Source organism: Argopecten irradians, chromosome 7, assembly GCF_041381155.1.
Source record: "Argopecten irradians isolate NY chromosome 7, Ai_NY, whole genome shotgun sequence".
NCBI classification, from domain to species: domain Eukaryota; kingdom Metazoa; phylum Mollusca; class Bivalvia; order Pectinida; family Pectinidae; genus Argopecten; species Argopecten irradians.
This window is the reverse complement of record NC_091140.1, coordinates 30,851,929-30,867,447: the sequence shown is the minus strand read 5'-3', so window position 1 is coordinate 30,867,447 and position 15,519 is coordinate 30,851,929. Positions and strand designations below refer to the sequence as shown.

The following is a 15,519-nucleotide window of genomic DNA, read 5'->3' as shown; positions in this document are numbered from 1 at the left end:
GGGTATACAGTCGGTAACATTGGGTATACAGTCGGTAACATTAGTATCGGTCGGTACCATTGGGTAAACAGTCGGTACCATTGGGTATACAGTCGGTACCATTGGGTATACAGATGGTACCATTAGGTATACAGGTCGGTACCATTGGGTATACAGTCGTGTACCATTGGGTATACAGTCGGTACCATTGGGTATATTACAGTCGGTACCATTGGGTATACAGTCGGTACCATGGGTAACAGTCGTACCATTGGGTATACAGTCGGTACCATTGGGTATACAGTCTGTACCATTGGGTATACAGTCGTACCATTGGTCAGTCTGTACCATTGGGTATACAGTCGGTACCATTGGGTATACAGTCGGTACCATTGGGTAAACAGTCGGTACCATTGGGTATACAGTCGGTACCATTGGGTATAACAGTCGGTACCATTGGGTATACAGTCGGTACCATTGGGTATACAGTCGGTACCATTGGGTATACAGTCTGTACCATTGGGTATAAGTCGGTACCATGTATAAGTCGGTACCATTGGGTATACAGTCGGTACCATTGGGTATACAGTACATGGGTTACAGTCGTACCATTGGGTATACAGTCGGTACCATTGGGTATCAGTCGGTACCATTGGGTATACAGTCGGTACCATTGGGTATACAGTCGGTAACATTGGGTATACAGTCGGTACCATTGGGTGTACAGTCGGTACCATTGGGTATACATGGTCTGTACCATTGGGTATACAGTCGGTACCATTGGGTTACAGTCACCATTGGGTGTACAGTCGGTACCAGGGTATACAGTCTGTACCATTGGGTAAACAGTCGGTACCATTGGGTATACAGTCGTTACCATTGGGTAAACAGTCGGTACCATTGGGTATACAGTCGGTACCATTGGGTATACAGTCGGTACCATTGGGTATACAGTCGGTACCATTGGGTATACAGTCGGTACCATTGGGTATACAGTCGGTACCATTGGGTATACAGTCGGTACCATTGGGTATACAGTCTGTACCATTGGGTATACAGTCGGTACCATTGGGTATACAGTCGGTACCATTGGGTATACAGTCGGTACCATTGGGTATACAGTCAGTACCATTGGGTATACAGTCGGTACCATTGGGTATACAGTCGGTACCATTGGGTATACAGTCGGTACCATTGGGTATACAGTCGGTACCATTGGGTATACAGTCGGTACCATTGGGTATACAGTCGGTACCATTGGGTATACAGTCGGTACCATTGGGTATACAGTCGGTACCATTGGGTATACAGTCGGTACCATTGGGTATACAGTCGGTACCATTGGGTATACAGTCTGTACCATTGGGTATACAGTCGGTACCATTGGGTATACAGTCTGTACCATTGGAAAACAGTCGGTACCATTGGGTATACAGTCGGTACCATTGGGTATACAGTCGGTACCATTGGGTATACAGTCTGGTACCATTGGGTATACAGTCTGTACCATTGGGTATACAGTCTGTACCATTGGGTATACAGTCTGTACCATTGGGTATACAGTCGGTACCATTGGGTATACAGTCTGTACCATTGGGTATACAGTCGGTACCATTGGGTATACAGTCGGTACCATTGGGTATACAGTCGTACCATTGGGTATACAGTCGTACCATTGGGTATACAGTCTGTACCATTGGGTATACAGTCTGTACCATTGGGTATACAGTCAGGTACCATGGGGTATACAGTCGGTACCATTGGGTATACAGTCGGTACCATTGGGTATACAGTCGTACATTGGGTCAGTCGTACCATTGGGTATACAGTCGGTACCATTGGGTATACAGTCTGTCCATTGGGTATACAGTCTGTACCATTGGGTATACAGTCGGTACCATTGGGTATATACAGGGTCAGTACCATTGGGTATACAGTCGGTACCATTGGGTATACAGTCGTACCATGGTAACAGTCGGTACCATTGGGTATACAGTCGGTACCATGGGTACCAGTCGGTACCATTGGGTATACAGTCGTGTACCATTGGGTATACAGTCGGTACCATTGGGTATACAGTACAGTAACAGTGGTACCATTGGGTATACAGTCGTACCATTGGTATACAGTCGGTACCATTGGGTATACAGTCGGTACCATTGGGTATACAGTCTACCATTGGTATACGTCGTACATTGGGTATACAGTCGGTACCATTGGGTATACAGTCAATACCATTGGGTATACAGTCGTACCATTGGGTATACAGTCATACCATGGGTTATACAGTCGGTACATTGGGTATACAGTCGGTACTATTGGGTATTCACTCTGTATCCATTGGGTATACAGTCGGTACCATTGGGTATATAGTCTGTACCATTGGGTATACAGTCGGTACCATTGGGTATACAGTCGGTACTATTGGGTATTCAGTCTGTACCATTGGGTATACAGTCTGTACCATTGGGTATACAGTCTGTACCATTGGGTATACAGTCTGTACCATTGGGTATACAGTCTGTTACCATTGGGTATACAGTCTGTACCATTGGGTATACAGTCGGTACCATTGGGTATACAGTCGGTACCATTGGGTATACAGTCGGTACCATTGGTATACAGTCGGTACCATTGGGTATACAGTCGTACCATTGGGTATACAGTCATTACCATTGAATATACAGTCGGTACCATTGGGTATACAGTCGGTACCATTGAGTATACAGTCGGTACCATTGGGTATACAGTCGGTACCATTGGGTATACAGTCGGTACCATTGGGTATACAGTCGGTACCATTGGGTATACAGTCGGTACCATTGGGTATACAGTCGGTACCATTGGGTATACAGTCGGTACCATTGGGTATACAGTCGGTACCATTGGGTATACAGTCTGTACCATTGGGAAAACAGTCGGTACCATTGGGTATACAGTCGGTACCATTGGGTATACAGTCGGTACCATTGGGTATACAGTCGGTACCATTGGGTATACAGTCGGTACCATTGGGTATACAGTCGGTACCATCGGGTATAAAGTCGGTACAATTAGGTATAAAGTCGGTACAATTAGTTATAAAAGTCGGTACCATTGGTAAACGTACCACAGTGATCTGAGAATAAGTTGTTACAGTTTATATAATTATGGACCCACCAGAATGCCCTAAGACCATTTATGGTATTTCAGGGGCTAGATCAAAAATCGGTAAAAATCATACTCTACACAGTACTATTATATATACGTACTATGTAGATTTTACAACCATAATTATATAATCTGTAGCTTATATTATTCTCAGATCCATGTGGTCGATACCATTGGATGTACAGTCCTATGGTACAAAATCGGTATTATTCGGTATACATGTACAGTCAGTCAGTATCATTGAATTAGGTGTACAGTCAGTCGGTATCATTGGGTGTACAGTCGGTGCCAATGGTATACAGTCGGTACTATTGGGTAAACAGTCAGTAACATTGGTATACAGTCGGCACCTTTAGGTATACAGTTGATACCATTGCGTATACAGTCAGCACCATTAGGTATACAGTCGGTACTATTGGGTGTGCAGTCGGTACTATTGGGTGTACAGTCGGTACCATAGGATTACAGCCGGTACCATAAGGTATAAAGTCCGTACCATTTGGTATACAGTCGGTACCATTGGTATACAGGCCGTACGATTGGGTATTCAGTCGTTACCATTGGTATATAGTCGGTACCATTGGGCGAACAGTCGATACCATTGTGTATACAGTCGGTACCATTGGTATACAGTCGGTACCATTGGTATAAGGACGAAACCATTGGGTATACAGTCGGTACCATTGGGTATATTGTCGGTACCATTGGTATACAGTTGGTACCATTGGGTATACAGTCGGTACCATTGGGTATACAGTCGGTACCATTGGGTATACAGTCGGTACCATTGGGTATACAGTCGGTACCATTGGGTATACAGTCTGTATCATTTGGTATACAGTCGGTACCATTGGGCGTACAGTCGGTACAATTGGGTATATATACAGTCAATATCATGGGGTATACAGTCGGTATCATTGGGTATACAGTCGGTACCATTGGGCGTACAGTCAGTACAATTGGTATACAGTCGGTACCATTGGGTATACAGTCGGTACCATTGAGTATACAGTCGGTATCATTGGGTATACAGTCGGTACCATTGAGTATACAGTCATTACCATTGGGTATAAAGTCGGTAAATTTGGGTAAGCAGTCGGTACCATTGGGTATATATACAGTCGGTACCATTGGGTATATATACAGTCGGTACCATTGGGTATATATACAGTCGGTACCATTGGGTATATATACAGTCGGTACCATTGGGTATATATACAGTCGGTACCATTGGTATACAGTCGATAATACCATTGGTATACAGTCATTACCATTGGGTATAAAGTCGGTAAATTTGGGTATACAGTCGGTACCATTGGGTAGATATACAGTCGGTACCATTGGTATACAGTCGGTACCATCGGGTATAAAGTCGGTACAATTAGATAAAAAGTCGGTACAATTAGTTATATTAAAGTCGGTACCATTGGTAAACTTACCACAGTGATCTGAGAATAAGTTGTTACAGTTTATATAATTATGGACCCACCAGAATGCCCTAAGACCATTTATGGTATTTCAGGGGCTAGATCAAAAATCGGTAAAAATCATACTCTACACAGTACTATTATATGGTATTTCAGGGGCTAGATCAAAAATCGGTAAAAATCATACTCTACACAGTACTATTATATATACGTACTATGTAGATTTTACAACCATAATTATATAATCTGTAGCTTATATTATTCTCAGATCCATGTGGTCGATACCATTGGATGTACAGTCCTATGGTACAAAATCGGTATTATTCGGTATACATGTACAGTCAGTCAGTATCATTGAATTAGGTGTACAGTCAGTCGGTATCATTGGGTGTACAGTCGGTGCCAATGGTATTTGTTTGTTTGTTTGTTTGTTTGATTTATTAACGTCCTATTAACAGCTATGGTCATGTAAGGACGGCCTCCCATGTATGCGGTGTGTTGCGTGTATGTTGTGCGAGGTGAGTGTACTGGGAGACTGCGGTATGTTCGTGTTGTGTCTTCTTGTATAGTGGAACTGTTGCCCTTTTTATAGTGCTATATCACTGAAGCATGCCGCCGAAGACACCAAGCAACACACCCCACCCGGTCACATTATACTGACAACGGGCGAACCAGTCGTCCCACTCCCTGTATGCATACAGTCCGTACTATTAGGTAAACAGTCGGTTACATTGGTATACAGTCGGCAACTTTATGTATACAGTTGATACCATTGCGTATACAGTTGGCACCTTTGGGTATACAGTCGGTGCCATTGGGTGTACAGTTGATACCATTCGTACTATTTGATGTTAACACGGAAGTAGTCAATCAGTGGTTAGGTCATTTCCGTATAGCCTAATATGCGCATGCATTACCCAACCGACGCAAGCATGCAGATGACTCGGACGCGTTAAAAGCAGAACATGTTTAGCCAGTATCACATGGTCGGAAAGTTGGTGGCAGAAACTAACTGCATTACGTTCTTTTGCACCACCCTAAGAAAAAGGTTTGATACTGAGGTCGAGGAAGTCTTATTATTTTGTATTCATATCACAAGTATTGGCGTTAGTACGTTTGCAGTTGCCAGACTAAATCCGCGACCGAAGAATTCTCTGTTTTTCGAAATTGTAGCACAGGAGTTAGACGTTAGATGTCAATAATACATAGTATACATATATATATAAAAAGATACCCCAATATACTTTTATATAGTATATTTGGGTATTTTTTTATATATGTATACTATATGTATTGACAGAACATCAAACTCTTGTGATTATAGTCAGAAATAGTTATATAAAAGTTATTTTTTTTTTATGAAATGATGTATGGTTGAGTTGATTGCACTGAATAATTCAGCGACTTGTGCATCTGGTGATGGGATATATTTACCTCACACCTGTCGCCCTGTGCAGCAGACGACAGGATATGGTCACAAAAAATACCAAATAAATCTGACACTGTATCCGCTGATGTTCCAAACCTGTCACTTTTGTTTTTGTTTTTGCAGATTGCATTTCTGAAATGATGACCCTGACCTACACAGAAATCAGATACTGGAATAACCTTTGGGTGTTCTACCTATGCTTAAAGAGATACATACCCCCGGAGGCAGGTAAAAAGACAACAGGTGGGAATAATACAAATTTTAACTAATCACTGAATCATTCAGAGGCCTAAGCTATATTTGTCAGATTTGGAGTGGTCAGTAGTTTATAAGAATGACAAACCGGATGTGGTATGTATTTAACCCATTCTGATATTTCCCGCATATTTGTCTACAATTTGATAGACAATATTTCTATTTTTCTTTAAATACAATACCTGGTGATTTGCAGTAGTAGTAACTAATTAGATGGGAGGTTTATATCTAAAGTTTGTAAATCTCTTGTGCAAATACTGAAACTCAAGTTCAAAGGCCGGTGTCGGTCTGATAAAATAGCAACTGTTATTAATGCTTATCCACTTGTCAGTACCGAACTAGTGGTAATCTATTTTTAAGTATGTTACTTGTTTGCCAGGTAAATATCTTCGACAGGTGCTTTTAAGATCAGACAAAACAACAAACCCGATAACTTTCAAGAATTGTTTGATTTCCTATCAAGAAATACAAAAGAGACCTCTTGAATATATTGAAGCATTTTTCAAGTGCTGGTCAATTTTTCTTTTTGAAAAATTTTAATCCCAAAATGTTTGATTGAAAGAATTTAAAAAAAAGATTCAAAGACTGTACATCTGATACAAAATTTGATTGAATCTTAATTGAAGATCTCTGAAAAATACAATAATGAATATCATTTTATTTTTCAATGTTCAGATGTATTCTAAGTCTTGTTTCAATATTTGGACATGTTTAGCTATGTCATCAAACTTAACTGTCCAAATACATTCCTTGTTGTCAATTTTCTTTTACATTGAACATAATGTAAGTTTAAAACTCTGTCATAGCTGTATGAAAAATATAAAGTGAAATAATTATGTAGGTAAAGGGAGAGTCACAAATTTAACTTAAATCATGTTCACTCTAGACAGGTGATCACTATAGACAGGTAGATGTTGTACAGGTGATCACTGTAGACAGGTAGATGTTGTACAGGTGATCACTCTAGACAGGTGATCACTATAGACAGGTAAATGTTATACAAGTGATCACTGTAGACAAGTAGATGTTGTACAGGTGATCACTCTAGACAGGTGATCACTATAGACAGGTAAATGCTAAACAAGTGATCACTGTAGACAGGTAGATGTTGTACAGGTGATCACTCTAGACAGGTGATCACTATAGACAGGTAAATGCTATACAAGTGATCACTATAGACAGGTAGATGTTGTACAGTTGATCACTCTAGACAGGTGATCACTATAGACAGGTAGATGTTGTACAGGTTACTGATCACTATAGACAGGTAGATGTTGTACAGGTGACTGATCACTATAGACAGGTAGATGTTGTACAGTTGATCACTCTAGACAGGTGATCACTATAGACAGGTAGATGTTGTACAGGTGACTGATCACTATATACAGGTAGATGTTGTACAGGTGATCACTCTAGACAGGTGATCACTATAGACAGGTAGATACTTGGTACATATGGTCAATATAGATAAGTGGACACTTTGTTGTATGTTTATAGACAGTTGACCACGGCATTGGGGTAAGAACACATACTGCTGTTGATGTGGAGATGGAAACTAGATCGGATTGGTTGTTACTGACAGGTGTTCATTATAGAGAGGTGAAGACTTTAGATAAATGATTATTGTAGAGGGTGTTCACTTCAGCAAGGTGAGCAATAAAGACATGAATACTACTGTAACAGAAAAACTGAAAATGGTTGACACAAGAATTATAAGTGGTAAAACAAGATAGGTGTTATATGTATGCAGTGCTGTTGTGAGAACAAGTTGAATTTCTTTTATCAAACAATGGCAATACCTTTCTGAAATAAATCTGGATGTTCAATGTGATGTCATTAGAAATTAAAGTGTGATGCTCCTGTTTCAGAAACACATCAACAAAATCTGGTATGTTTCTCTGTGCTCTTTATTGCTCTTTTGAATACAAATGGTCACAGGTAATTAGCGTAGCTCTGTGTTAACAGATGATATTCGTTGAATCATTGTGAGTTTTACTATTTACACTATGATAATTATTCTTTATAGAGGGTATACAATGTGTATTCAATATGGTGGCGTTTAACTACCGTATTTTCCGGACAATAAACCGCACCTGTGTATAAGCCGCAGAGGCCTTTTTTATGATTTTTTCAGGTTTTGTACACGTAAAAGACGCACCGTAATATAAGCCGCACCCAAAAGTTAGGCCCATGCACCCACGTAACCATCTGTGTTTCATGTTTCTGATACGATCGATCTCTATTGAAGTACGGTAATGCTTACCGATGTTTATAATCACGAAAACTGTCTGTAAACTTATACTGTAATAATATATAAAAAAACTCACAAAGAAAAGAAAGACAGGTGTAATATTTACCAATAAATCAATTTTCATGCATTTCACCACATATAGAGGTATCATATGTGTTTGGTTCCTGTAGCTAAATTTAAAAAGGTTGTGAAAGTCATCTGAGAAAGGTGATAAAGTTGCATCATATAAATTGATTTAAATTCCCCTTCAAATAATTATGTCGTTAGAGGTATTTGATACAGACACCTCCATCATTCTCTGATCTCAGATTAACAAGCCTTTTTAAAAAATATCTTTAATCACCTCTGCCATTCAATTCTCATAAAAAACGGGTCACAAAACATCAGTATTATGTTCTAGGGTAACTCAGCGATGTTTGAAAAAGAAATAAAACGTTGCATTTAATAACGGTGTATGTTTCGTGTATGGCTGAGTTAGTTGCGTTAGTATTTGTCAATAACGCTGAAATACAGCCATTCAATACTACAAAAGCCTGTCTTTATTGGAAAATCACTTGAAAGATAGACGGGGGTATTGATTATTCAAATCGGTAAGCACTAGAAATTTTATAGTTGAATAATGGAAACTTACACCTAGAAAGTAAACTCGTGCAGTATGAAATGCCACATAGAGAGCTGGAAATCATTCTTCTCAACTTCTTTATAGCCTATACTGCAAGGATTTGTACATGTAGAATCAGCAACATAATAAAAGGTTTGGAGATGAATGCTAATTCAGAAAATCCTACCAAACATTTAGGATAAAGTTGATCTCCAGTAAAATTTGATGAAATTGTGACGAAAAAGTAATAGATATAAAAATTCTCCCAAATGAAGGTTGATCAAGCAGAGACTTTCATATGACGTTATATTATGATCAGATGATATCAATCAGTATGTGCCAATTTTGTGGGATAAAATCTTTGAAAAGAGGAAATACCGGTAGTAATATAAATGTAAAAATTCAGGAAGGGAATTTTATAAAAAGGGAAGGTAATTATAAGATTTATATAGAAATGAATGAAAGAAATGATAATTTTTGGATAAGGTGTGTGTATGTGGGATAGGGAGATGTTAATATAAATTGAGAAATGAAGTACATTTTTTTTTATCAGAAATGTGAAAATTGTTATGAATTATAGCAGAAACATGTATAGAAAAAATGTATATGTTTCTGTTAAGACATTGAAAAAAAACCAGGGGAGATAATTCAGACTTCCCATTACCTAAAATGTGTATTGTGTCAAAAGTTCAATCAGGTCCAGTTTGACTGGGGTTGTTTATGAAGTTTTACCTTCCTGACCAGTGTATTCCCTGTACTTATTTATATACAAAGTTACGACCCCGATACAATTATACGACTCCCGTGAATACCCAGATATGAATCTCCATTGTTGTTTGCCAAGTGTGAGGGGCCAAGTTGCTGGACATCAAATCGAAATTTAATAGGACTGACAGGTAAGGATTTTATCTTGAAAATGACAAATTAATTCCCTTGATTCAATTGATAAGAATTGTTAGTCTTCCATTTGAAAAACCTTCAAAAGTAACATCCTTTTCAATAGAAATGGCCTCGCCATAGATCATTGCTAATCGGTGCTCTCACAACATTCTCAATATTGAAAAGTTTGCCTGAAGTTAATGTCAGGAGAACTGAAGCACACGGACATGTGATAAATGGTTTTTGTGTTTCAGGAGATATCAGTTGTCTCCACGGTTATGTCATGGAAAAAGGTCATGTGACCTGTCTCTCCATCAGTATTCCCATCCGATGGCTCAGAAGTCTTGGGACTTCGGATTGAAATAATAAAGAAAGTTTTGACAGAAAGAAAATTATGTAATACAAAGTAAGATTCTTATTTTATATTTTCCTTTTTTTGTCTGTAAAGCTTTATAATTATTATACCCCTGCAAAAAAGAAAAAAAGGGGAGGGGGGTATGCTTACACTGGAGTTTAAGTTATTGTTTATCATATCTTGATAATACATGAGCTTGAATCACCAAACGAAATTTTTTTTGAAGGCTTAGACAGTGAATTAGGCATCATTTCTATTCAAATAGTTGCATGAGCATGCACTCATGCATGTTAAGTGTTGGTTGTAATATGTAGTACTTTCTATTTTAAAAATTATTTATTTGGCAGTATGATGAACTGTTCACAATTTACAAATTAATTTAAGCCAAAATATTTAGTAGTCATGTAACAACTACGGGATTAGAATATTTTCAAATATTTTCATTTTTGTGCCAAAGTCTCAATGCTTAAGTTTCCATCTTTTATCATGCAATTTTTAAACATAAAAAAAAAATATTGAATTTAAATTTGAAGTGACAAGAACTTTAATCTTTTAAAATCTTTTATAAATCCAGTACATGTGTGGAGGATTTTGAAGGAAGAACTCCTGACGTCGTATAACAAAAAACGATATTTGCCAGAGCCCTCAGACAAGGATTATACAAACAGGTAAATTAATTTTCCTTGCTAATCTTGTTTTACACCTGCTGTACATATTCTCATAATACCTGAGGTTTATACGCGACTAAAGCAACGCTACCTGGTGCAATTCACTCCATTGTAGTACCAATTCAATTCTGTCTTATTAAAAAATTTGCCATCCCCTCCCTCCCTGATGGTAAATAATTGTCTCATAAAAATTTGCATTCTACGCCAAGACCCCAAATCAATAAATCCTTCCCGATATATAGATTTGTTGTGTTCATACATTTGTTTGTGTGCAACAATGGCAGGTATTCACCGCGACACTTCATCCTGCGAGAAAACAAACAGCATTATAACCGAGTTTGATAGTGTTTAGTTTGAGTGGTTGAACTCTATTTTTTGGGTCTCTATATTACATGGCTGTCATTCAGCTTCTATAAGAATCCCGTGTTTACTTTTAACACCTCTCGAAGACCTCCTGAGGAGCTGGGTAAAAAGTCTCTTGATCGACAGTACAAGACTTCCGCAGGCTTCAGCATTCTCCAAGTGCTCTCACTATTGTGGTGAACTCGTCCCCCATACACGGACAAATGAGCTTAGTGTTAAAACTCTTTGTTAAAGTACAAATCTACAAAATACAGAACAGGATACCGGACACCAATTCTGACCCGAAGAGAAACTTTGTATTAAAATGTGAAAAAAAAGATATGTTTTTATTCTGGATTTTTTTTCATTGGCATTCGTCACTTCTTCTATTTCTGGTCTTATTTAGATTAATTGACAAATACTAATGTAACATTTTTGTAGTGAAACTTTAGCTACTTCTTTTTTCTTCTGACCTTGCTTCTTTATGTGAAAATTTTCTACTCAGGATTTTTGTGATGAGAGCAGCTTGAAGATTTGATCTGAAAGGGAGGGACAAACGTAATTAGATTTATTGAAATGTTACATTTAAGTTGAATGCAGAGGTCAAGCAAACTTTATCAAATAAATCAGTGTGGTTGAGGTTCAATACTTTCTTGTCAGTTTAAACAAACATGTTTACATTGTAAAATGTTAGTTTTGTAAATTAAAGTTGCCTGGAATTTAGAGTTTACAGAAAATATCATTACTCATGACAGATTTTCTGAGGTTAAGCAGTACATTTAGAAAAAAAATCTCTTGTTTTGAGTAACTTTTAAATGGTTTTTCAAAAATAGTTGAGTTTTCTTTTCCACCAACACTAAAATATTGTATTAACATGTGGGTACTCATCTTTTTGCAATTTTGTATTTTAATAATTATTTGTTTCCCATATTGAATATTTGTATATTGATTGTACATTCAAAATGTATATTTGAATTACAGTTCATTAATTTTGGAATCAATATCTCACCTAATTAATTTTACTGATCTTTTTTATCTTGTACAAAATGTTAACTCAAAGTTGGTGGTATGAAGTAGGCTGTACGGTGTGTCAAACATTACGATCTGAGTGTCCGAGTTAAATAAAATTTGAGAATTTATTGTGATACTTTGGTTGGGGCCAACAGATTACTTAACATGAGCTATAGAGTTATTGCAGTTAACGAGGTCACTGTTAATTATACATGTAACCTAATTCATTGGGGTCCGGGGTAACAGTTGTAAGATATGTAGGATCAAATTCAAATTATGCATTATTTTTTTGGCTTTGAAAAAAAAAGATAGAAAAGCTTTCTCAAAAGTAAACAATAATATATATTAATATATTATTTTTTAGTAATGGTTTTTTTTTAATCATATACATATTCAGGTCATAAACATATTTTTATGACTGATACACATAAACAATGTTTCACATAAGATTAATTTTGAGAGCTGACATTACGCTTCAAAATTTCGTCAGCTTCCTAAAATTGATCCTGTTCTTATTATAGTTCTCTCCCCTAAAATTGGCCAAGATTTTAATATCTACACACAACATGTTGATTTACTTTGTAGGATTAACCAGATCTAAATGAGATACACTGCATTACAGGCTCAGTCCAGGGCTAAGCTCTTTGTAGTTGGAACAATCGGGCGTCAGATATTGATCGAGATATCAAACACTTATCATGCGAATTATACGATATCTGTTCCACGTATCCGTACGGCTGTATTGTATCGATATTTGGTATCAATTTGTATGGACAGCTAATGTGTTAAATTCTGAGGTCATTTAACTCCCTTTGTTTTATTTCTCACCTTTTTTAAATGTCTTTAAGCGTGATTTGAATTGAATGTATGTGTGTTAGGTGCGATTCTTGTATGACTGCAGGACAATTGGATCATGTGACATTTGATTCGTTGAGGCGCGACCAACTGACTGTCGCGAATAACAATGTGATGTGTTTCGGAAGAAGAAGTGTCACAGGTGAAAACTCGTCAGCTGCCTACCTATCTAGTACCCTTAATGGACGACACACTGACCACAGAGTGACCGATGTGTTATAAGGAGCCAGAAACAATACTGACCACAGACAGAGTGGACACTCGCGAGGATTGTCATCTTGGCTTAAACAAAACTGGTCATTATTGATGATAAATTGAGCATCGTTGCAGATATCCATGGTGTCACTCCAGGGCGACAGGTAATTTCTTTTTAATTTGATAGTGTATACTTTAGGCCTAATCGACTGTGGGACTATATGAAACAGGAGAGTTGTTGTTGAAGTTTAGAAAACAAATTTCATCTGGCAGCTTTAGAAACAAGTCCTACTGTGACACTGGGATTTAACAGATATAGATCTAAAAACTCCCATTTCGATGGTCAACATCTGAAGTTTGGCAAATGACTGGTCAAGTCTGATGGCATTTGTCATGCATGCACTGAGAAATATTAAATTTGACTGGTCAAGTTTCATTATAAGCTTTTGTCAACTGACTACCTGACTGACATGAAACCTGAACTGTTCTTCAATCTTATCCCAGGCTTAGTTCGAGTTTCATTTCAGTACAAAAACCTCAAGTATTAATTCATTAAGTAGATAATATTTCAATTTCTGATTCACCAACAGAAAATGTGCAGATTTTACTGTCCATGTGGTTCATGATATACCAAATAATGTGATTTCTTTGTATAGTAATCTTGTATAAGTGTTAAACTTTGATGAATATGAAACCATTCATCTGCTTAAATCTGATTTATTCTAATTTGAAAATGACTTAATTGATGGGAATAAGACTACATTTATCCATTTTCTTTTCATTTAAAGATTTTGGTTATAACCTGTTAAGTTCTCAATAAATTTCCCATAATTCAGACCAAATAATGAACATGTTTTAAACTTGGATGATTTCTGTACACTCAACCTTTCAAACTTGCAATCAGTTTCCGACCAAAAATCGTAAAATCTTTTCAAATGAAAATTTACTATAAATCTGATAGTGTTAATAAGTGTTAATGTTTTGGTTTGCCCAGATTTAATATTCCGTATCTGTATTTCCTTGACGAGATTTAAATGATATGATATTATCAAGAGACTTGAAGTCGGAATTAAATGTCCTACTCGATACCATTAATGTTCGTAGTTACCTGCAATTACCTGTACAGGTGAGTGGTTTTACCTGTAAAGAAATTAATGGGATTCGAAAAACAATTTTAGCTGTTTTTCAGTGTAAAGCTTGTGAACAAATGAATACCAAAATATATGCCCCCGAAAGGATAAAATTGTATCCGTGTCTTTTTAGATTAAGTAATTTAAAGTCAAATATTTTGAAATAAAATAGATATATTATGAGAAATGGATAAGACATTTATGTCCTTCATTAGCCATACACAGATAATTTCATGAACATTAATTGACCACTAATGTAAATCTATGGTACAGTGATATACACATGATCGAGACCTGTATGTACCAATTTTTAAAGCATGTGTCTGATAATCAATGTGTCATCAGCGATTCTCTGGTTAATAGCTAAACCTATAACTAAATGATATTTAAGCCTCTGGTAATTTTAATTTATAAGTTATCACTCTACTACTTATCTTTTTAGGGAGTGGATCCAGGAGATGTTTAAGGTTAGGGGGAGGGGGGGGGGGTCGATGGAAATTAAAAGGATTTCCACTGAAGGGGAATAATGACAAGGCCCAGAATGCCACTTTCCTCCCTAAATCCATGTCTGATTTAACACATGCATTAAATATTCTCCTTTAGATTGGCCACCAGACCCTAAGTTATTGATAAGATTTTCTCAACAGAGTCATAATAGTAGATTACCTCCCCCTAGTTTGAACTTCATGCAGACATATGTGATTTAGACAAAAATTCTCAAGTTTAATTTTAGTGATGTTTTGAATATTCTAGTGACTGGTAGTTAGTATAATTATCCTTAATACCACTTTGCCTCCTAGATATAATTATTGCATAGTTTTAGGAAAAAATTATAATGAAATATAAGAAAAAAGCAATGAAATATATATATATATATATAAGAAAAGAATAATAATTGCTATCAAACTAATTAGCTTGAATCTAGTCACTCAACTCCTGTAAAATGATAGGGCACTAATATAATGTATTGAAAGTTTAAAAATAGTTGTAAG

At 37.0% G+C, this 15,519-nt stretch overlaps 1 protein-coding gene and 1 long non-coding RNA gene across 2 annotated transcripts in view; both read left to right on the top strand.

Moving 5' to 3' along the window:
• The first annotated feature begins 5,466 nt into the window (after nucleotides 1–5,466).
• LOC138328134 (uncharacterized) overlaps nucleotides 5,467–15,519 on the top strand; it is a 76,062-nt gene continuing 66,009 nt past the window's right edge. Inside the window, exons 1-2 of the long non-coding RNA XR_011209167.1 lie at nucleotides 5,467–5,604; nucleotides 6,109–6,228. This is a non-coding gene — a long non-coding RNA (uncharacterized lncRNA). The remainder of the gene's footprint in view (nucleotides 5,605–6,108; nucleotides 6,229–15,519) is intronic.
• LOC138328130 (protocadherin-11 X-linked-like) overlaps nucleotides 10,226–15,519 on the top strand; it is a 60,912-nt gene continuing 55,618 nt past the window's right edge. The window contains exons 1-3 of the mRNA XM_069274776.1: nucleotides 10,226–10,377; nucleotides 10,901–10,994; nucleotides 13,249–13,561. The gene's annotated coding sequence lies outside the window, so the exon portion shown is untranslated. The remainder of the gene's footprint in view (nucleotides 10,378–10,900; nucleotides 10,995–13,248; nucleotides 13,562–15,519) is intronic.